General features: G+C 42.5%; 1 protein-coding gene across 5 annotated transcripts in view; it reads left to right on the top strand.

Annotated features, from left to right (window-relative positions):
• The window catches only part of LOC117586474 (insulin-like receptor), a 44335-nt gene that overhangs the window by 9985 nt on the left and 9718 nt on the right, over positions 1 to 24632 (top strand). For 2 of the 5 annotated variants that reach the window (XM_034276562.1, XM_034276565.1), the window contains exons 1-2: positions 2689 to 3071; positions 12885 to 12966. The gene's annotated coding sequence lies outside the window, so the exon portion shown is untranslated. Of the gene's footprint in view, positions 1 to 2472; positions 2572 to 2688; positions 3072 to 9604; positions 9610 to 12884; positions 12967 to 24632 lie in introns of those variants that run through there. The other 3 variants (XM_034276563.1, XM_034276564.1, XM_034276566.1) reach the window with 3 other exon arrangements.

The raw sequence follows: 24632 nt of genomic DNA on the forward strand, positions 1-24632 counted from the left end.
ACTGTACCATATTTCTACACCAGCCAACAACAACAACAACAAAAACAACAACTACAGCAGCAGGCTGTTGGCAGCGACGGCAGGACAGGAGCGTGGGCAGGGCAGAGCCGTCGCCCCAGACAAGGGCCAACGACATCGAAATCGTTTCTGCACTTCACGCAAACACACACACACACACAGGCGCACTCCCTCTCGGTCTAATACAAGAAGGGCAGAGCGAGACAGACAGCAGTGCGCCTTCGTTCCATTCATAAGCGACGAGCGACCGACGAACGACCGGCGCTTCGTTTTTGCCTGCACAAAAATTTGGCGGCGGCTGTGGCTTGTGTGTGTATGGGCGAGTGCAGTTGTTGCTCTTTTCGTTTTACACTAGACAAAATGTTGTTGGTTTTATTTTTATTTTTTGTAATTTTATTTCCTCTAGAAGAGTGGAGTTTCCGCCCTTATCACAGACATGCACACTCACACACAGACACAGCCTCTGCCGACTGCATCCATGCTGCTTCCTCAGACATGCGCTCTCATCAAGTCTCTCCCTCAGTCGCTCTCTCCCTGTCTGGCGGCTTTTCGTCCTGTCCTGCATGTTTTTATACGCATTGCGTTTTACACGTCTATCCGCATGGCAGAGAGAGAATAATGCAGACGCCGACACTCACTGTGTGTCGTGTCTCTCTCTCGCTCTCACTCGGCGCATTCTTGTTATTAGATTTCAGTTTGTTTTCATACACATTCGCTCGTTTTCACACATTACGCTTCGCGTCATTTTTCGGGGTCAACGTCATCTCGAGGGTTGCAGCGGAGCTGTTCGCTGTTCGCTGCTTGCCGTCTGCTGCTCTGCTCTGCTGCTGCGCTTCTTGCACGCTTTGTTTTTATTGCTTTTCCATTCTCTTTTTTGCTCTCTGGTTGTTTGCTGCTGCAAGCACATTTCATTTTTAATGCCGGCACTGACTGTGTCTCGCTCTCTGTCCGTGTGTGTGTGTGTATGTGTGTGTGCGCGCGTTTTTGTTGTGTTGACCAAAAATACATTTTTGCCAAAAATATTTTTGGAAGTTGTAGGAAAAATAAAACTGGCATTTAGTACCTTTAATATATCTGCGCTGCCTCTACTCTTTTCCCGTCTCCCACTTTACTTTGTCTCCATTGTCTAGCACTCTGGCAATTAACTAATTTATTTATTTGTTTTCGCTTTACTTCAGCAGTTTTCTCCGACTACTACTCCTCCTCCTTCTCCCTTCCTGAGTGCAATTCGCGTGCCGCACACAATACCCACGTGACTGTTTCTGGGAAGAGAGAGAGAGAGAGAGTGGGAGATACAGTCAGTAAGAGATGGGAGGAAGGGATCGTCTGTCTGGCCTCGTTTATGGTACTAGAGAGGGCTGGGGCAGTCTTTTGAACTGTTTTTTTTTTATATGTACATATATCTTTTTTATTCGACAGTAATGGTACCCTATCCATACATAAACCTGAAATTCTGAAATAAATAACGTAAGCCTCAAAGTCCAGCAATGTATTACCATTAATATTCGCTGCATTATGAGATGCAGTTCATGAACTGAAACTTATTATGGCTGTGCTAATATTATTGCTGTAATAATACTTAAGTTTATGACTGTACTATGTAGCCCCAAAGATATAGATTTCAGTTGTATGGTTGAACATTTGAGCTCAAAATAGCTCCAACAATTAAAACATGAAAAACTTTTTAAACGAAAAGGCAAAAAGCGATACAAATAGTTTAATATTGGGAAATTATGCATAAAAAATCGAATTGCATTAACAAAAGTTTTGATTGTATATTAGAAAAAAATCATGAATTAAATTTTCTTATGAAAAATCAATCGATAATTGTTATACATTTCCTTGGGAATCCATGGAATGGGTAGGATCTTGGAGCTCTAAAATGTTCCTACTGTAGATTTTTCTTGTTTGCCTTTTGTTAAGCTTTCGTTAGGCTTCATTCCTTATTTTTTGGCTGCACTTTATTTTTTACACAGACAAACGTGTTTTGAGTTGTTGTATAAAAAGGCGTGGCTGGACTATGCTTCTTCTCGCTGCACTTTTTGATGTTGTAATAAGTTGTTTTTGTCTCATATTTTATGTGTATATTATTTATATTCCGCCTTGCAGTGCACTTTTTATCTATTCCTTAGCGCGAAAGTTGTTGCAATTTGTTGTTGTTGTTATTGTTGCTGAATTTTCTGGGTGGGGCCTAATGGCTATTTCTGCGAGAATTGTGAGAGTTGTTGAGTTTGTGTTGCAGTTTTAGGTGGAGTTAAGTTGAGTTAGGAATTCCTTAAGGCCATTAAGATTGTACAAAAAAATAGACTGCCATGCAAGGTGTTGACCTTATTGTGGAAAGGTATTTTGGGGGAACTTGCAACTTCATAAAATGCCATTTTTTCGTTATCTTTCTCAACTCCCAAAAATGAAGTTATAACTAACATTCCCCTTCTCTCTTTGCTGTCATTACAGATCAACAACAACGTAATGAATCATTGAGATCACGTGAAGATCTGTGATCTGATTCGAATGCAGCAAAGGTGTGAAAGTAGAAAAAATCATGTGAAAAATGTGAGAAAACAAGTGAGAAAATGTTATGTGACAAAAGCAACAACAGCAGAAAATAATATTTGTGTAAAAGGCAGCGCAACAAAAGCAAAAAAATGATAACCTAAATAAATTAAATTGTTTGTCAAAGAAAAAAACAAAAGAAAAGAAAAGAAAGGAGACATCGAGCGAGCGAGAGAGAGAGAGAGAGAGAGGTCAAGTCGATCAGAAATTTCGATCAGAAAATCCCCCACATTTCGTGAGTGATTTTCTCTCCCAGCATCTCTCGCTCCTCCACCACCACCACACACACGCTGTGTGTCTGTGTGTGCTATTTGCTCGCTTAACCCGAAAATAATACTCTGGAAAATTACAGTTGTGTTTTTCGAAAGGTTTTCTTGGGGCGCATGCAGCTGTAAAGAAAGTGCATCAAGCTGATATTATCTGGGAACGTGTTTAATATTTATAACAGCAACAAAGCCCAGAGAGAGGGAGACGGAGCGATACAAGATCCCATCCATAAGGTAAGTTCCATTTCATTTCATTTCATTCCAATCCATTTCTATTTATTTTCTTTCTCCGTCTCTGCATTGTTTGTGCTTAATTTGTGTCACATTCCAATGTATTTGAAACGAGGGGACGACCTGGAATTTTCTTGAGAAATTTATGCTGATTTGATTGTCAATGGGAGTGGGGGTACAGTAGCTGGCTGGAGGTGTGACGGATATATCATCCAACGAAGCCTCCAATATTTCACTTTGGTATTTCCGCTGTGACCAGTTCCATATAACTCGACGGCACAATTAATATCGGGAAAATTCCGGATGAAACAAAAAAGAAAACCCCAAACAGGGGGGAAATTCTAACAAAAAAGGGGATTGAGGAGGGGGAGGGGGGGGGCATTGGATTCTAAATAATGTGTAACAAATGGCGCGTCTGTCGCAACAACAACTGCAATAATAATAACTTGGCAGCAGCAGCATCAGTAGGGGGGAACCTGGGAATGGTCAGACCGAATTATGGAATACCCTCTATTTAGAAGCTGCCAATTCCATCTTGAGAATTACTTAAAGCATCTTTAAATTGTATCCCCATGGGACATTCCCTGGCTTTTGTTGGCAAGGGAAAAAAAGCGTTTCTTTGGGGAAAAACCAGAACGAAGCAGACCTAAGCCCCTATCCAGCAGTTTCCAGATGCAGACCACAGGGAACGACAGAGGAAAGAGACGAAGACCATGCCAAGACAGGCAACGGACCGCATCACACAGTCACTCAATTGCACACTCACCGTCTGGGCATTTCCCCCAGTTGTGTGGCGCACAGCAGACACAGGAGTCACTCTTGAGACGTTGCAGAGGAGTGGTGAGTGGCAGCATGTGGCATGTGGCATGTGGTATGCCACAGCAATTGCACACATTTCTAGTACATACAAATGCATATATGTATATTGCACTAATGTGTTTCTTTATATGTTGTTTTTGTTGCCCATCGAGTCGGGCAACCGGAAATAGTTTCAATTGGAAAGGCAAACCCAGACCAAGTCTCTGGTAGACAGAGATCTGTTGGTCAATTATAAGACTTATAAGTGGCTTTCCATTGATGCGAATTCTGTGTTGCTGGTTCCATTGAACTTTCCCCATTCAAACGAGTGAATACTTGAGAAGGAATAGTCAGATCTTTGGTTCACTTTGATGTATGCATATTTACAGCATTCTTGCCTTTATAGATATACATATTTCTGGCACACTCGTCCTACATCCTGAAGATTGCTTACAAAAGTTTATAAATTCTCATGCTCTCTTCTTTCATAGTCAATTTAGCTTTTAAGCTGTGCTCTTTATGATCAGTTTAATGACAGTTTTCGATCCTCGCCCCTTGAGTCTTCTTGCACGCTTCGGTTTGCGCCTTTCAGCTGCTTCCTTCACTCAGACATTCGTTTGCAGTGCGTTTTATGTGCGTTTTGGTATCATCCTCCACCCTCCATTACGGTCCGTGGAGAGTCTTGAAGGTTTTATGGCCAACTGACAGGCAGGCAGCACACCACACCACGTGTTGCTTGTCAGTCATTCCCTCAGAGGCAGTTCCAGCTCCAGCCCAGACATTGATTGAGATAGCAGCCAGCAGCCAGCAGCCAGCATCCATGGTTTCCCTCAGTAGTGAAGGCTCGTGGAGGGGGGAGGGCAGGGTGTCGTCCAACTGTCTCTGGCCATAATTTCCGACCGTTTTAGGGGCGTGCTGCTGTTGCCGCTGCTGCTGTCCCGTCGCTTCTCATTCCCGTGCAGACGCGCACATTCTGTCAGTTGCTCAATTAGACGCACTTCCGTTACACAGTTGGCTATCTCCGTCTCTGTCGTTTCTCCACACTAGCTGCCGTCTTCCTTTCTTCCTCCTGTTCCGTTCTATGCTCTCTCGCTTGCACTCCGACTGCAATTTTTGTTGCTTTTGTTTCTTCTATATTTATTTCCATTTTCCCGTGCGTGTGTGTGATTGATGGCTGACTGCTGCTGCCTGCTGCCTGGCTGCGTTGACTGCTGCCGTTTAATGCTCTCCCATTTTGGTGTGATGTAACCAGAAATAAAAATGAAAAAGATAATGAAAACGAAAACGAAACTGAAACGAAAGTCGAAACAATGTCACGATTAACTTTTACGCAATAAAACAATTCATAAAACTAGCAGTAATCGAGGCATTTGATACCCTTTGACAGAGATTGACAGATTAATGATTGAAAAAATAGGAAAACATTTGGGTTGAGAGCTGGGGGTAACCAATTTCAGTTTATTCGTACATAATCCGATTTAGATTAATTTTTTTCGCATGATTTTATTATTATTTTGTATAAAATGTTTTCAATATTTATTATTTCTGCGCCGCAAACATTATGGGAACATTTAATTATAGTCTCGTCCTTTAAGGGTATTTGTAAACTGTACTTGCAGGGCACGGTCCCATCCTACAACTCGAATATAGCTTCGCCTCTGCCCTTTCACCTCTCATCCATCAATGAGCTGGCAGCGGCGTTTGCTCTCTTTCGTTTTCGTATGCTTATCCCCCGGGAGACAGTTAACATGCTGTAAAATGTAGAGACAAATGCAGTACACTTCCCTCTTGTCCGACTTCTTCGTGTTCACTTCTTTTGCTTGGCTTCCCCACCTCCCCACCTCCCCTCTTGCGCTATCTTGTTGTTGTGTTTTTGTTTCCAATAAAACTAGTAACAACAGCTGCAGTCGCAGTCGCAGTCGCAGCCGCAGACTAGGGTGCAAAGTGCTGTGCCACATTCCAATGCTGAGGGGCAGACCTTCGTCTGTAGCTGATTCTTCTTGTTGTTGTTGTTGCAGTCAAGAATGCCAAAGAAAGAAGAGGCAACACAGCATCCCACTCTCTCCCTCTCTCTCTCTCTCTCTCTCTATCTCTGAGCGCATTTTGCGCCATGTAAAAATCACGTTTTAAGTTATGTGAACAGCGCGTGAATGAGAGAGTAGAGTCGAAGTCGAAGTCGAAGTCCAACTCCAAGTCGAGTTCGAATCGAATGAGAAGATGCACAGAGAGAGAGAGAGGAAGACGGAGAGAGAGCGCATGTTTAAGAAGTACAGAGGGAGAGAGAGAAGAGTGGCCATGGCCTGATCGCAATGGTTTGATATGAATCTTGCACTGAAACTTTTACATGCAATGTGGAAACTTAATATTATTGAATAAAAAACATACAAAGACACACCCTAATAAAACAAATAAAAGGATCCCTCAACGAAATTAAAATTTATGCGAGACAGATAATTGTGAAATGCAATAAATATCCAGGCCATAGATAGTCCCCGCAAATGCATCAAAAACGAGCCAACGAAAAGGGAAGAGGAGTTATTAATTACAGCAAAAAAGAGGGCCACCAGGAAGCGTATTCTTCCATCTGTTCCATTCGAAACAACATCAGCAACCCCTTCAATGACACTTTGTCCCCGCACGCTTTCTCATTAAAACAAAGTTTAATGGCCCCTCAATTAATTTACAAGAAATAAATAACAAACTAAAAATAAGAGTCGAGTCAAGTCGAGTGGAGTGTGTGTGTCGCATTATGTGTGCCATTAGGGTGCATTTAGAGTTATACCCCTAAAAAAAAGTATATAAATATACAACAAAAATGAGCACAACGAGAGTGGGGGTAACAAACATTTCCGCATTCCATAAAGAGAGTTAAGACAGGGGCGCATGCGCAGCGGCTCTTAAAGAGAGGAGACTGAGACTGAGACTGCGGCTGAGACCTCGACCCACACTCGACTCGTTTGGCGCACACAAAAACGTCATCGTTTCACATAAAAATGACTCGGCACAGGCCACGGGACAATGCATTTTGCCACTCGGCTTGGCCCTGGTTTGTAATAGTTTTTTAATTGCTCATAAAAGTCGACACAAATTTCCAGAGTGTGTGTCTGTCTTTCTACCTTGTGAATGTTTCCAAAAACCATCTACATACATACATATGTACAGTATGTACTCGTACATCCCATCCGTACAAGCCTTACCCGTATCGTATCCGTACCAGTGCCAGTACAAGGCAATATCTGTTGTCCGTTTTGGGCTCATTAATCACTTGAAGTGGAGGCAGGCAGCCAGCAGCCCCAGCACACTGTGCCAGCTTTGGGGGTACGCCACCAGGTAAAGGTTGGAAACCGTTAAGCGTATGCAACAAGAAAAGATCTCCATCGTCTCGACAGAGTCTCTCCTCAAGATATGCGCATATTCTGTATGTGGTCTTGTGGTCTCCGCCAAAGGAAGCAACGTGGAGAAAACGAACGATCTTGCTATTGACATTGACAATGTCATTTGGGGGATGGGGGAACCCTGGGGGGGAAAGTACTGCTACTCCCACTCCTCTTGAGGCTCTGGGCCACATATTTTTATATATTTTTTGAAGTAAAAGAAAGAAAACTAGTTTTATTTTGTATCTTTCTCTTGTGGCTCAAAGAAGGGGTAAATGGGTGGCTCAAGGCCGTTCGATGGTTGCTTGGTTAGTTTGTTTAGCTAGCTAGTTGGTGAGTTAGTGGCTGCTTAAGTGGGCCACCACTTCACTCAGTCATGTAGCATGTAGTATCCAAGAGAATGGATGTTGATAAGTAGCAGTCGGCGAATTTAGTGCTGTAGTTAAATAATTTTACTCCATTTTTATGGGGTCTATTGTTCTTGGACTTTCTCTTTGGCTGCAATCGCTTGTGCGGCTCGAGTCGCACTCGAGCAGCGTCGGACTTTTATACCCTTTTTTGGTTCCTTTTATCCATGGGAAATTTGCACCTCAGTCGGTGAATGAATTTAGTTCCTGCTTCTGTTGGGATTCCTTTATCACGTGTGTTTCCTTTCCACCTGCTATCTTGGCCACAGTCGTGACCCACTGCTACACTGTGCCTCTTCCATATCCAGCAGTCAGTACCCCCACTGGATGGATGGCCACTAGTGTAGTGTGCTGGAGATCTCTGGCATGATTGCACGATAATGGTCGACACATGCGCATAATGACCCGGCACTGTTATAGCTGGCTCGACTCGATAGGCTGCCTCTCGGCGTGGATGGGTGCCACATGCATGTTGTATTCATGGGAGTTTAGCTTGGAATGTTGTTTATTGCATTTTTCAGTTAAATGTCGCTGTGGCTGTCGCTTCAGTCGTTGTCGTCGTCACCCATGCCTGCCCCTGCATACACTATGCATAATGACTGTGGTTTGTTCAATCTGTTTTTCCCGTATGCGAGAATGGCAGCGGCGCCGCTTATTGGCTTTTGGAAAGTTAGTTGCTTGCTTTTTATAGCCCACAATCTGCAGTAGCAGCTTCGGGCTGCGGCCTTCGAGCTTTTTGCATGCATCCCATGCCATCCCAGCCCCAATCCATGCATCCGGGATGCCAGAGCAGCAGCAGCAACATGATGATGATGATGTGCTGGGGATTATGATGACAATGGGATGCTGTGTGGACTGGACACTCAGTGCGTGCGTGGCATGGCCATGGGACTTTTCGAATGGGAATGGAATGCGCTTGGCTGGGAACGGAATGCCGTTCTATGATTTATATTGGCCTGACCTACTAATGCCAAGCAGAGAGAAGCTCTTTTTATGGCTTTTCCTGCTTTTGTATACAAAGTTTTTTTTTATGTGCAGCTGGAGGGGTTTGCACCCCTTCTTCTTGTTGCTTGGGGTAGCATAAAAGTTGAGTTTATCTTGAGAGAAATTGCAGAATCTTTTGGACAAAAAGTAGACGCTAAACACCTGCAATGTGGACTGGAAATTTGACTTATGGATTTATATTTCTTAGTTCTCGAAATTGAACAAAGATAGAATACCTTTCAGCTCTCTAGGAACTAAAGATTTGAGCATACTTTAAGCTACAGCGGTTTTTCTGTACAAACATGTTAATGTCCTGCCCCCAGTTGCAATAACAATTAAATGTAAATTGAAATGCACAACAGATGATTGAAATTCGGCAAAGAGTGGGGGCATGGAGAGAGGTGCATTTTCAGTGCATTTTCAGTGCATTTTGATGACGATCTGCCAGAACGAAACTGCAACTATTTCGACTGTCTCATTGTTGACGTTTGCGTTCTCGCTTACCCTGTAGACTGCATGTGAAGCAGGGTATAAAGTGTATACTTAAAACCAATATACCATGGATTATGATATTTATTTCCTGTCAAAAGAGAACCACTCTTTGTGTCATCTTTTGTATCTCAAATTGAAACATGATTTCTCGGCTAATGACAACAAATACTCGTAGAACGAAATACTGTGCACATCTTCTATTCAAAATAACCCACCGATGCGCCCAGTTCTTACTTGTTTTTCATTTCGTAAATGTTTTGCTTTTCGGGCTGCTCGTGAGTGGGCGTCAGAGCAGACGAGCTGCACTCTAGAGCTGCTCCGTCTGGCAAAATGTTTTTAATTACAATCATTAGAATTAAATTGATCGTGAACTGAAACACGAAAATTAAATTAAGAAAATGCAGACGACGACGCGCGCACCACAGACCCCAGAAATGCACCTTTTGAGTAGAGTAGAGGAGAGTGTTCCCCCTTGGGACTGTGACTGTGACTGTGACTGTGACTGTGTGTGCTGGTTTTTGTCTCGTGTTATTTATTTTATAGAAATGCTTTTTGCTATTTTTAATTTTCCCCAAACCATTTGCAGTGGCCCCTCTCTCCGGCTCCACGAAACAGAAAGAAAATGCAGTTTAAAAATAAACGAAAAGTTGAAATTATCTTTTCGGGGTTGCTGGGGGGCGAACGAATCAAGTCCTTGGGGGAACGACCACTAAAGATGGGGGGAGGGGAACAAAGCCCCAGAACTAGACAGATACCGCGGGGCCATGAGAGTTTGAGTTCAATTCGTGTGGGGAGGATAGGAACGTCGTGAAACGCGGGGCAAAGGTGAAATGACTTTCCCCATCCGAGTATGGAAAATGTATCTCGTTGAGGGCGGATTCTTATGCCATCAGATCATCAGATATGAGACCATTCTCCTATTCCATAGAAATCTTCATTTGTTTTCGTGTGACTCAATCGAACGGAATTCCAGCTTGTGACTAATCGAAGCTTAGAAGCAATGTTTCTGAATCGAAAAATCTACTTTAGGCTTTCATTGGTCACATAGTTGGTCCAAAATACAGATGACATCAGAGTCTGTTTGTTGTACAGATATTACGGAAATGGTCTTCATTTGCTTAATTGACACAGGATTGATTATGGGCATTTAGAATTGGATATACCCATAAAGGGTAGAGCGGTAGAAGCTAATCTGATGTACAGAGTACAAAAATTATAACAAAAATAAATATTTAAGAAGTTGCTTTAACAAGGAATTGTGATTGAAGATCTTATTTCCATAGATCCGAATTTTTTCTTGGTACCAAGAATCATCCCTGTCTAATTTATTTCATTACATAAATCTTTCCAGCCTACCGCTTTCACATAGCTTTTTTCGGCACTCTTCCAGTTGAATATTTCCTTCCATGGGCCTCTCCCCTTACATTTACAAGATCTAGATGCCATTTTGTCAACATGTTTACCAACCTTTACCATTTTATTTCGCATAAACGAGTCGGTTCTATGTAAAGGTCTATTTTACATTTTATGCCAACCCTTGGGAGCAGCCCCGACAATCACCCTTAGCAACATCTACGCAGATGCCGAACCCCAGTCTAGAGAGAGAACTAGAGCTAGAGCGAGAGCGAGAGCGAGATCGAGATCTTGTGATCTGTCATTACAAGCGAAAGAAACAAATAGAACCGAAACAAAGCGAAATGAAATGGGAATGAAATACAACTTTTTGTGTTGTTTACGTTTTATGTAGATTTATTTTTTCCTTGCAACTTAAACGCACAGACATTTAAAATTAGACGGGGCGATCATCTAATGGCCTCGTCCGCACACAGTTCTCATCTCTCTCTCTCTCTCTCTCTCTCTCTTTCTTACGTGTAGCCATCAGTAGATGGCCTGTAAGCCCCCCTGTCTTCTGGTTGGGATTTGGTGTTGGATTTGGTGTCTGATCGTCTGCCCTGCCTGCATGCCTGGCAATACTTAGATCATGCCATGGGGATGGGTATGGGGTATTGGGACTCCTCTGGGGGATCTCATGTATCGCGTCTGGTTGGATGCTGTTCTTCTTGTTCTTGTTCTTGTTCTTGTTGTTGGCGTCTCTCTCTCTGTGTCACCCAACTGTCTCGCCAAAATGCCAACGCTGCAATCGCGTGTTGTTTTTGTTCTTCCGCCTTGTTTGCCCACTGCGATTCTTCATGTGACATAAAAAGTGTGATCGATGTAAGTCTTGTGCCTCAGCTGTCGCCAGCATTCGCTTTCAGTCTTTACCTCCCTCCCTCCCCCTAGCATGGCAGTCACCCTGTCCCTGGCTCACGCTCCCCTCCTTTAGGGTCTTGTGGTGTCTGTCGTCTGCTGATCTTCTTGTTTTATTTTTATACCACGTTCGGGGCCAATACCAAACAACCAGAGTGGGTCTCACGAGGGGATGGTGAACCCCTCACTCGATTTCTCTCTCTGTCTGTCCAGTCTTGTCCCTCTCCATCTAATCTGATTTGTCAGACCCGAACAACTGTAAACCTGGGCTTTGGACACGCGCTCTGCTTCCTGCTCCTCCTACTCCTCTTCTTGCCCCGCTTCTTCTTGCGGTTGGGCTTAGCTGCGTGTTCGAGTGCGTGCCGCATCATGCATTGCGCTACTTTATGGCTTTACTGGTCAAATGTTTCATTAAATACCCATCGAAAATAGGGTCGCTCATGGGGTTTCCACCAACAAATGCACTTTAAAGCTGGGAGTAGGTTTGGCAGAGGTGAAGAAATATAAGAGGGGGGGCTTGTTGGAGTCAAAAAACCCAACAGAATACCCGACAGGGTTATTTTGTAAGTAGCTCATCCCATGTTCCCACAAATTCGGCACTGCTTGAATCTCTTCTGCTTACTCTCATTTACCCGTTGCTACTCTCTCGCTCTCTATTTCTGATTCTAGAATTTCGTTGAACTTCTCTCTCGCACTCACAGTGGGCCGTAATCTCGCTACATTTTATGGAAGTTTCTGTGTGCTCTTGGCGCGCGCTACAACAATATTTGTAATACAATTAATGCATTACAATTACAATTACAAAATAAACGACATTTATGGTAATTTGTTTTTCAATCTGAGGACGAGCCAACGGCGGCGTAGAAATAGAAATAAATTAGACAACAACAAAAATGAAGACGTCAATTTTTACAATACGTAATAACAAAAGCAGCAACAATAGCAGAGCGGCAGCAGCGGTAGCCAGTGGGCAGAGGGAGAATTGAATAAACAAACGACAACAACAAAAATCAGCAACTAAATGGAAGAAGAACAAGAGTCACAACAATAATAAAACAGAAACAAGAACGAAAACGAAAACGAAAACGGAAAAAAGAGAGAGAATAGAGGGAACAGACGGGACAGAGAACAGCAACAAATATGACGGAAGGCAGGCGGAAAAAAGCAAAACAAAAATCAACAAAAAAGCTAGAAAAAAAGGCAATCAAATTAAATCAAATATTAATGAAATCAAACTGCTCTCGAATATTAATTCTATTGAAATTACTGCTTTTAGTAATCTGAAATTATTGTGAGATTCTGAGATTCTTTTGCATAATATTATTAAACTCTAATGTATTATTTATAATTATTAAATAAATAACGAAACAATTCCCATTCTCATCCTCCGCCCAACCTCTGTTCAAGAAGAGGAACTCTCTCTATTGGAACCCTAAATTGTTTTGTGAAACAAAACTCAAAATTTCTCCGCTGAAATATCTTACAAAATTTCTTTCCTACTTTTCCTTTTGCAGATCCAAAATCCGTCAAGAACGTATCACTATATCATAAAGCTGCCATAGGAACGGGCAGTATCAACAAATAATCGGAAGATCGGTAAGAATAAAATTATATGTAATTAAAGCTTCGGACGCTTTGTTTCTCAAATGTTTGCCTCTAGGATGTGGTAGACCTTTTCTTTGCGGTTCCCCTGCTGTTGCTAGCTGCTGTTGTTGTTGTTATTGTTGTCGCCGCTCTCTGTGTTCATTCAACTTGCGTCTGTCTGTCTGCTCTTGTTGTTTGTCTGGTTGTTGTTGCCCCTGGAATTGGAGCTTTCAGAACAGGGTCTGGTCCGGTCTGGTCTGTTGCTGCGAGAAGCTGCGAGTTAGTTTTCAAAACCTCTCTTGAGAATGAGAAAAAATAAAGAACAAGAGTGTGAGTGATGGAGAGGGGGGGGGGGGGGCGAAACAAAAACAACAACAATATTTATTTCTTGTTTATTGCTTTATTTGCGGCGCCTTTTTTATACCCGGTACTCGAAGAGTAGATGGGCTGTATTGTAGGTTGTACAGCCACATTTTCAAAGATCAAAATAAGTACAGAATGGTCATATCTATCAGATCCCTTGGGGTCAGATTGGATCATTATCTCTAGCCAGAATGATCCCCATATACCGCCTGGGTACCGGGAATACAAATTGTGACGCGTGCGCAGCTCCTCCAACGTTCCTCCTCCTGCTGTTGTTTGTGTTTTGTTTTGTGCCTATGTGTTGAATCTGTGTGTATGCTTGTAGCATTAGTGCGGGGCGGGGTGGGGCATAAGGCAAATGTGAAAACAATTTAAGCGGAACTTAATAGCCTAACAGCTATTGCTGTTGTTGTTGTTGTTGTTCTTATGCTATACCCTAAGTACTAGAAGCGTATACATTATTCCGTTGATCAGATGTTTGTAGCAGCAACGAATATTATGCCTAGATAGCTGCTTCATAGAAACATTATGATATAAAAAATATGAAATCGGTGGAAAAATGTATTTTAAAAAGCTCTCCCAAAGCATTGGTCTTTCAATGCATGGATCACTATAATGTGGTTGTGTTCCACAGTGAAAAAAAAAGAGTTGAGTGAATCGTTCACACGCAATGCTTTTTGTTTTTCATATTACATACACACACTTGTACATAGATACCATGAACTAGTACCATCCATCCACGAAGGGTATCTAAAGCTTCGGCCCTTCTCTGCCCAAAGCTAGCTTTGCCTTCTAGTTGTTTGTCTTTATGTATTTTTTTTTTCTCGACATTTGTGGAAGTGTATTGCGTTTTATTTTATGCTAGTGCTGGGACTCGTAGCCTACCCTACCCGCCCTGCCCCTCACTGCGCCCCCCTCCTCTCGGACGTTGTAATATACTTTTCCTGTACAGTTGTCATTGTTGTGTCTTGTTGTTGCTCTTCTCGTTATGCAGTTTTTCTTTCGATTTGCGTTTAGCTCAGACAATTGCGTCGTGCATTGCGCCTTTTTGGCGCCCCTCAATTGGCGCTTACACACACACACACACACACACACACATACACAGATTGATATATTCTACAAGTATTTCCGTTACGCTGTCGAAATCAAATCAAATTAATTCATTAAACCAAATGAATGTTTAATAAATCATAACAAGAAAACAAAACCAGAAAAACCGAAAGATGAAATCTGAGGAAAAATCTGAGAGCATTCTCCTTTGTCCGTGCGCACAGGGGAGGCGCCCCAATCTGTCTGGCGCCTATTTTATGAACGGTTCAATAGCAAATGTCAATTTTGACAAGCCTCGAGACATAGCCCCAAAGCCCCAGAGCGAGCCAAAGGAGAACAGAATCTCATCAGAGCGAAGTAGACAACAGGAAAAGATGAACGGGCGGGGGGTGGACGCACGAGCGGCAACTGATAACATTGGTTGGGTGAGGGCGGGGGGGTTCGTTCTGGGATGGGATGTGGAATGAAATCATTTTAGGACATATACAGTTTGAATTAATTAGCTTGACTTGTGACAGAGAAATGTCAGTGGCCATCATGGAAGAGCCGACAGTGACTCCTTCGATGGGTGGGATATGATGGTAGAAATGGAATGAAAATCTTTGCCCATTTCTATGAGAATTCTCTCCATTCGATCCTCGCTTTTTGTTTTCTTTCTGTGTATAAAGTGAAGACTAATGAATGGGGTAAATCATTTGCCAATTACAATGAGATCGCAGTCAGAATCTATACAAGTTCGTTCATATTTTTCATATTTATTGCCATGAATGGCATAAATTCTTGACAGTTCAGTGCCCTCCATGGATGGAATGATATGTTCTGACATCTGACACCAGGGAGCGAGAGAGCTTGAAATGCAGTTACCAAAGAGAGCGATAAGAAAACCGACATAGCAAGCACACCCCAGCACACTAAACAAATAGGTAAATAACTGATTTGGGTTATTTTTCCGGTCTGTGGCCCAGTGGGGAGAGGGTTGGGATCCCAAAAGGGGGGGTCTCTGTATGCCCTGTGAATGAAATCGAATAACTACATTTTTTAGTCTACTCACGCCGGTGCCCGAGCAGAGGCAACACAATTTCATTGATAACTTCCAAATACCAAAATCAAACAACAAACACAGCTACACACACATGGCTTTGCGATGGGGTTGGGTGGGGTGAGCGACTTGCCTCTTGTGCAATGCACATTCCACCAGTCACACGTCAAAAATTGGGCAATGGAAGAGGCAGAAGAAGTGAAACGAAACGAAACGAATCATAAATAATAAGTGTAACCAAATAAAATACTGTTGGCTAACTGAACCCACTATCAAAACAGAAAGCAAAGCAACGAACAGCAGAGGACTGTGCAGGGCAGAGCATGTTAAATGGAAGAGAGGGAGGAAATGCCCATTCCTAGATTAGACAGAGAGAGAGAGAGAGCGCAGAAAGCTTATCAAATCATATTTTGTTGCCTTCTGCTTCTTTCCCCTGACAATTATCGTTGTTTACTCACTTGCATTCCACACTCAAAGCCCACAAAACACACACACACACACACACATATACAAACAGTGAGCGCCAGAGCCGTGGGTCGGGTCGGACACTTGAAAATGTCATTACACACAGAAAGGAAAAAAAAGAGACGCGCTAAAAAATTTCATTCACTTGATTCACCGTTCCCTCGCATTCTGTTGTTGTTGTTGCAGTTGTTTGTGTACTGCTTACGCTACTCGCTGCTGCCGCGTCTGGCTGTCGCTGCATTCATTCACACACATGCCAAGTGCTAGAAAGAGCGAGATGGACAGCAAGCGTTGAAGCACTCTCTAAACGGGAAATCAAATGAACTGCTTGACGACTGCAAGTGCGATCAGCGATAATGCAGTGCATAATATTAATTTGTGATTTAATAATAGTAGCAGTAAAATATTGTTTAGGCATACAGCTGCAGCATTTTCGTTTAGCCAGTACTCCAAGAGAGAGACAGAGAGAGAGATCAAGAGAGAGCAGAGGCGGTGAGAGAGTGCGCTAGACATGCAAGCGCAGGGTACCATGGGATCGACAGCATGTACCGCCCCAGCCCTGGGCCGGCTTTGTGCTTGCCTTGTGCTCGTACTCGTACTCGTACTCGTACTCGAATGTCGCATGTCGTGTGTGTGTGTGTGTGGGCCCGGGCCCCCATTCATTCAATAATAACAACGTGTGTATGCGTGTCGCGTATCTGTATGCGAGTGTTCGTATGTGTGTGTGTGTGTGTGTGTGTGTACAAACGTATTTAACACCTTGATAAACAACAAAACCACAAAAATGTTGTATAAGCCAAAGCGGATTTGAACCTCCAACCGCAAGTTAATCAAAAAAACAAAACTGGAAAGGATATACATAGATGAAGAAGAGAAGAGGAGAGAGGTACATATAGAAGGGCTAGAGCCCTGGTTGTCGGCTTTCTGTGCAGGGACCGGAACAAGTAAACCCAAGGTCTTTGATTCATTCATTAACCCATGTAAACCATAATTGTTGTTGTGTTTTTTTTTTCTTTTTTCTATAATAATTAATCATTATTGGCAGTGGAATTGGCATGAGTATTGGGGTTGGGATTGTGGTTGGGGGCTGAGCCAGCGCTATATTATTGCCAAAGCATTAATTACAAAACATTAGGAAACTACAAAAGAAGCAGAGAGGGAGAGAAACGAGATATTTCACACGATTCAATTGATCAGCGAAACTTGTTTTACTTGAATTCAAATAAAGTGAATTACAATTAAATCGGAGGAAAAATAGAAACGGGAAAGTAGAAAACCCTGTAAATTCTACGAAAGGATAAATCCATACAATTAGAATACATCCACTGATTTCAGAATATCTTCCATGCTGATCCACAAAGCTCCAGTTGCAGCCACATCCATGAGAGTATCGATGCTTGTCTAGCAAATCAAAACCAAATCGATGTCTTCTGAGAACAGAAACCCAATAAGGCGTCTGAACTATTGCTGCTGGTTTGGCCTGGCCAGCGAAATACCCACAGAAAAATAAGCACCAGCCAGCCACAAAATGTGCTGAATTCCAATGAAAATACTAAGTAAACAAAAAATAGTTGACAAAAGATTATATACGGTATTGAAATATGGTATGCGGTATTTAATCGTAATTTACGGCCAGACCCCTGTCACAAGCATAAGGACTGCAATTGATTGTCGACGAAACTAAAGCACTCGATAGTTATATTTTGTATTTGATACCCATTGCCATACATAAATGGCACATGACATGTACAGTCTTAGAAAGGGTATTACTCTGTTGGGACCTATGGCTAAATATTTGTTAATCTGCTTGATCTCACGTTCCTGGCACTTTGGCATAATTCAATCGATCAATTATATGACTTTAGCAGCAATCAAGATTAGCAGATAACAAGACTGGAAAACTGTGACGAAGAATCTTTGATTTGAATATTTAAGTTAGTTAAATAGATTCGTTCCGCGACTGATTTTGATTATACAAATCTTGTGGCCTCGATATATGATTTGATCTTAATGAAGATTAAAAAATGAATGCATGGCACGGCATTGTTGAGCTCAAGGAAAAGCATAGGTATCAAATATTCGGTCTACACAATCCTTTAGCGTTTTTGGTATAGCCTTAGCCAGGAAATATGTTCTGACAAAATAAATAGGTCCGAAGAGTAGGGGGGAAAAACTTAACCGGAAATGCCATAAAAATTGCTCATTCCGCAGCCAGCCTTTACTACGGAATATTTGTCATGGGTAAATAAAACTTTATAAATGGGGAATAGTTGGGAATGGCAGAGGGGTTCATTTATGAATGCTTCTCATTGAACTTTCCTATCCGCAAAACACTTGTAAAGACCACCTGCCATCCAAAACTATAAAGAATCGTGATTGAGTGGGGAATATATTTGGATGCGGCCGGGGGGGGAATATAGTCTTACTTCCCGCCACTAATCCCTTAAGAATTCTAGAAAATTCTTAACTAATAACTTGAAACGAACTTTGGGCTGTATCATTAGTTTTAGTGGAACAACAATCGCCTGGCACTACTACGGGTAGAGGGGCTACCTCTCTTATCTTGTTATTGTTATTGTGAAATTCAATGCCTGCCGATCGACTCTGAATAATAATAATAATTCATTGAACAAACCACATGTGCATGCGCTTGTGGGCGCTTTCTACAATCGTAGTAAGAATGCAACTGGAAAAACAACGGCAGTACCTCATCATAGGCCCAAGGATGTATCGCGCGCGCGCAATCTCTGTGGCGGTGATGACGTTGATGACGTGTGTGAAATGCTCGACTGATGCGATAAACACAACAAGAATGAAAAATACTTTGTGTGTGCAATCAACAATGTATATTTTGATACGAACGTGACTGCTTATTGGGATTGTCACAAGGCTCTCCTGGAGCTTTACCGGCTACCGGGTTTTGGTCATGTGATGCGGCAATAAATATGTATGCACAAGGTCTAGGGGCCTATGTAGCATAACGAATAGTGTAAGTCACGAGAATGAAAGTTTCTCTAGGATTAAGTGTCGGGCCTCTTGATTGTTTAAAATCTCAGTCCTGGCTGCTATCGTTATCGCATGACGTCTCTCCAAATTGGCTCAATGCGACAGTCCGTCGCGCCACTGACTTGGCTCACGCACATGGATCGGTATTTTGGATTTGTAATCAGATGTTTTTATATTTTTGCTTTTGTTTTTGCTATAACTTAATAGATTTCCGATATGATGATGGCTCGCCGCTCTCTACGCTTCTTATCGGTGGGGTCTTTTTATGGGTGACACGCTTACCGACTGCTCTATGGAAGCGATATGGAATTGTTTAGAGATGGAATTTAAAAATTAACGAATTAAGTAACAAGTTGGGGCACAAATGGTGTTCAAGCTCATCTCTATTCCATGTTCATCTCATCTCTATGTGGTCCATATCCGTGTTGTACGAACGTCGCATGTAGAATGTATTCATCATGACACGACATGACATTGCGTACATACATATCTACGTCATGATCTTCGAATTTCCAGCCCGCTTTTTAGTCTCTTCTCTTTGCTGTGCTGCGCTGCGTGTGTGCGTGTGGAATGTGGAATGTGGGAATGCCCCGAAAAAAGCCGTTTAATTTTGTATGCTCACGTATCGGAGTTAATTTCTTGTGGAGCGCACTGGCATTTCATTATTATTTGTGCGTTTTCGCAGGTGTCTCTTGTAATGGTTCGGTTTGGTCTTTGGTCTCTTTCGATTCGATTTCGATGTGTTTGATGGAATGGATTGGTTTCGACGGGTTTTTTTTTGGGCTAGGCTAGGCCTTCGATGGTTTGCTATTGTTGATGATGTCTTGGGTATGCTTCGTTACGTTTTATGTTCGTACGCATCACCCCATTTTCTTCGTTGGCTTTTCTATTTCGTGGAATTCCGTTTTTCCTTTGTCTGTGTATGTTAATGAAAATTGTATTGGAATTTTTCTGGTTGTTGGCGGTTTTGTTTGTTTTCGAATTTTTTATTCGAGCTTATGAATGAACGTGCAAGCAAACAAGCCACGAGACAGAGACCGAAGTGGAGTCGAATCGAGTGGTGTGGCTTTCGGCTGCCCGAAGTGGAGTATGGACTGCCATTGAAATGCGTCCAATCAACAGCAGCAACCACAGTGAGCCACAACGGCATTCGCTAAATAAGAAATTGACTCGTTAAATAAAAAGAGCGAGAAAAATAAGAAAAGAAATCAATTGCGGTAACTAGCCAAGCGATTCGATCTATAAATAAAACATATTAAACATGCATTGATACAAATGCTCAATAATGGCTGATGGCGGAATGGTGATGGATTATTCCACGAAACTACTAGATAAATATACAGTAATTTAATATGCATAAGCATGAACTTATCTTCCTTTCTAGCTACTCCTAAGCGTGTCCCGCTAACTCTACAAAGAACGAACCCCCCTGGCATATTTAATCGAGTGGGGAAAACCGAACCGCCTGGCAGAGCCGCAAAAGAGTCCACCCAGCCACAGGGCACTCTTTTTACGCAATTTTATGACTTGATTATTTGGGTGCAATTGTTTGTCGTAAAAAAGGAGTCATTAGGAGTCAAGATAAGTTACTTGTTCTGGTTGGCGGCTTACCTAAAGCGATTACCAAACGACAAACAGAAAGCTCCCACACCCCACGAAATGAATATTTTTGGGAGGGAAAATTACAACTTGTTTGGGAACTCGAAAAAGAACTCTGCTATTGCATCAAAGCTCTAATTATGGAGATAAATCCCTTTGGGAATTATCAGCGTTTGGTTAATCCCCGTGGCATGGGTATTTCCTTAAGTGATGAAATAATTCTTTTCAATTTCCGCACCCACATGCCACACATCATACATCGTTCCTGCTGTAATATGGAAAATATCAGAAATGTGCTGCTATCAGTTGCACTTGTGTACAATGTATGTGTATATCTTTTGGGCATATTTAAATGTCATATTTGTTATTAGCAAAAGTTTCTCTCCTCTCTCTCTCTCGGACTCTGGGGTAAAGTTATTTATCTCGCGTGAGGCGGCGTCACGTTGGTTATCTGGAACTCGCACCTCGCGATACGTATGGTCGGGACTGCCGGTCCCTGCCCATACCTGTTGCCGTTCTCTTCCCCACCACCCAAGCCCCATATCAAGCAAAACAATAGGGAATACATACAAACACACTGATACAAAATAAAACTATTTAAGTGCTACAATAGTCACTTTTTAGTTGGCTGGAACGGACATCAAATTGGTAGATCTAAGTTCTGGAAATGACTGGACAGATTCTGCGGAAGATTACGAGTACACAGGCGCCACATGTGATCAGAATGTCATGATGATGGGAGTCCGGGGTGCCATGGACACATATATAGATACAGATACTCCATGACCACGTCAGGTGTTCAGGTCACCATCCGACTGACGTTGGGTGCTTCCCCCCGGTGATACATATCTTTCCAAGTATCCCTTGAATATTTTTTGAACAATCAAAGCTTTTAGATATTAATAAATATATTTACAGATACAAAAAAAACACCTGCAACAAAGTGTCACTAAAAGAGGCTTATGGAGTCCACGTCTCATAATGATCGTGATGAAGATGATGTGACAAATCCGTAGAATTGAGATATTATGAATGGGAAACGTTGAAGGGAAACGACTTTGAGTCTCGGCAATCACCACACAAGAAACAAAAAATGTTTAATTTATAAAGATGCATATATTATTAGTAGAGCTCGAGCTCTCGATCCGATCGAGTTGATTTGCATATTAGAAAATCAGGCTTCGCTCTTGGGTCTAGATCTTCCTCCCATAAAGTCTGCCACAAAACTTTGCTTATCATAATCGGATAATTTTATTGTTTTATTAGGTATCAGTAGAAAAGACCGAAAATATCTGGAAAATAGCAAAACTTTGCCAGTAGTGTGATTGGCGTCGGATTTGGAGCATAAGAAATATTTCTATGCATTCGAGTTGGGTTGGGGATTTCTTTCTGTCTTTTCACTTCTTCATTTTTCTGCTGCCTGTTGCTGCTGCTGCTGCTGCTGTTGTTTTTGTTTTTATCTGTTGTATTGTTTGTCATTCTTGCTTCTTAACTGGTCCGGCAACTTTGTGTCGGATTGGAATGCTGTTGGCTTTTGGTCGGAGCGCTTGGTCGGATCGGATCGGATCTTTCGATCTCCGGTCGGTCTCTCCTCTGCGGCATTCAGTGCTCGCTGACGCTGTTGTCGCTAATGTTGTTGTTATTGTTAGTATTATTATACTTATTGCTGTTAGGCATTACTATTTCTGCCGTCTGACTGAGCTGCTGCTGTTGTTGTTGTTGCCACATGAGTCACGGCAATGTAAAAAGTGCAGCGCGTGCGTAACAATGAATTTAGTTAATTTCTTGGAATTATTTGTGTTTGTAATTGTTTTTTTATAGCAAGTTACTCATTGTGTTCGTGCTCATCACCTTGAAATCAGACGAAGTGCAGTGCAGGATAGTTCCCCCAAGCAGTTACCAAACGGTTTGAGTCCAAAGCAGTGTAGTTCAGAGGAGACCTCACGAAGTCTCTTTTCTAGAGGTAGCTCCCACTTATAAAATAATAAAAAAAAAAAACAAACACAGCTGGCATTTAAGCGTGCCAATTACACCTTTACACTTGGCGTGGCGCCTGAGGCCGCAACAACCGAAATGAACACACAAAGAAAAACATTCTGACCCCTCACCGAATGTCTGTTTAATTCGGATGTTTAGGAAGAGTGTTAGTGACAGTGGATCTTACACTTTTTTGTAACCCTGTCACTTTCACTATTCCGCATCAGATTGTATTTCGATAGCTTTTGTTGTCCGGAAGTGCTAATCTGTTCATCTGTTTAAGTTCTAGTCTGGGTCACAACACAGTTTGGGAATCAGCCACTCAACCATTCGCACTGCTTGCTGCAGTGCCAGAGCGCGGAGCGTAGGGCAGGTGTCATGGCGGGTCGGCATTAGTTGATGCCCTTGCAGAGGGTATGATGGTTTGTTTTGCAAGCTCTTAGTTTTATGTGTTATAAGCATTTAATTATTTGAGTTGAGTTCTTTTTATGTATTTATAGCGCGACATTTGCTTTTGGTCTGTCATTTGTTCAGTGTATTATTTTTTACTGCGCAATAAAAGCAACAACAACAAAAACCACAAATAAAGCATAATAAACAAGCAGCATTAGCTGAGAGCGTGTGCGTGAGAGAGCAAGTCCAACGTGAGAGAGAGAGAGCAGTTCTTATGCAGCCAAAGAGAGAGAGAGAGAGAAAGAGAGAGCTTTGTATGCTCGCACGTGTGTGTACGTGTGTGTGTGTGTGTGTGTGTTCTTTTTGGGCGGCAAGCTAGAAAAATGTGTGCAAAAAAAAACAAGAACAAAGTTGTATAATTGAGAGAGGCCGTGTGCGTATGTATGTATGAGCATCTACTACGTTTCCAACTACGCAGCAGAACTTGTACTACTGCAACAGAAACAACAACTACACACACACACAATCGTGGGTGGTGGTCATGCTCATGCTCTTGCCATGCCCTCTCATACTTTTCCTTCTCCTGTCAGCCACATTTTGCACGCAGTCGCAATCTGGTTGCTGCTCATACGCCCCAAAACAAACGCGCAGGGCACCCTGTAATATGTGTGGCAGCAGCAGTCCCAGACGTTGATGAATTACAACGTAGTAAGCAGTCACAGACGTACATATGTACACATGCTTTTGGGTCTCGTCTCTCTCTCTCTCTCTCTTTACTACGCTTTTACAACTCGACTAAGCTGCGCTGCGCTGCTCCTTGCCGGCTTTTCACTCTGCTTTACCGACACACGCGTCATGCAAACAAACGTCAATGCCAGCAATACCGACTACGAAATGTATGGAGAGGGAGACAGAGAGAGCGCATGCGAAAGCGACAAGGCAAGGCTCACAGGACCGGGAAATGAAAGAACCGGAGGGCAATTTGTTTTTCCATGCGGGCCAGCGCTGAGCAGGAAGCGGTAGAAGGCAACTGCTGGAAGAGAGCTGACGAAAAACTAGAGCATGTAATGCTTTTAGACGCTGCTGCACGATCGGCTCTACATATATGTTCCACAAACAATTTTTGTTTTACGCCATGACGCCATTCACAAGGTGTTTCATACACAGTTATTTGTTTTAACGCGTTGCTTGTATTAATGATTTGAACCGATTTCGGAATATTCTAGATTTGACTTCATTGCATACTTTTAGGCCACGCACAATGACGGGTCAAATAAGTTTATATTGAAGGGAAATAATAGGACGAATAATGGTGGAGATAAGGTTCACGGCAAAGTCGAAGTTACAATTTAATATAACCAATCAAACCAACTGAGAAACTGGTTACTCTCTTCTTTTTAAATTATTCAGTATGTTGAATCTCAAGAAGTGATTATTGCATTTGTAAAGTGTCATACCCGCTGAGAGTTTAGCAACTGCATTCGACTCGAACTCTCGACGCACGTTCACACAGACACACAGAAGTGGTCACGGTAGGTTCGTGCGACAGCTTGCCGGGCCGTCATGATCCCCATTACCGCCCCTTACCTTACACTTACCCCCCGCCAAGCGATCCATTGACGCCGATAGCGACACGTGTGTCGAGCACACGGCCCTTTTTCGCATAAAATTATTGCTATTGTTTTCCACTTTTCTATTTCTAAGTTTCTCTAAAAAGCAAAGCAAAACGAGAAGGGACGTGTGAGACGCTTCTTACGAGTCACAACTTTTATACCCGACACTCAGT

The sequence above is a fragment of the Drosophila guanche genome, unplaced genomic scaffold (genome assembly GCF_900245975.1).
Source record: "Drosophila guanche unplaced genomic scaffold, DGUA_6, whole genome shotgun sequence".
In the NCBI taxonomy this organism is placed as follows: Eukaryota; Metazoa; Arthropoda; class Insecta; order Diptera; family Drosophilidae; genus Drosophila; species Drosophila guanche.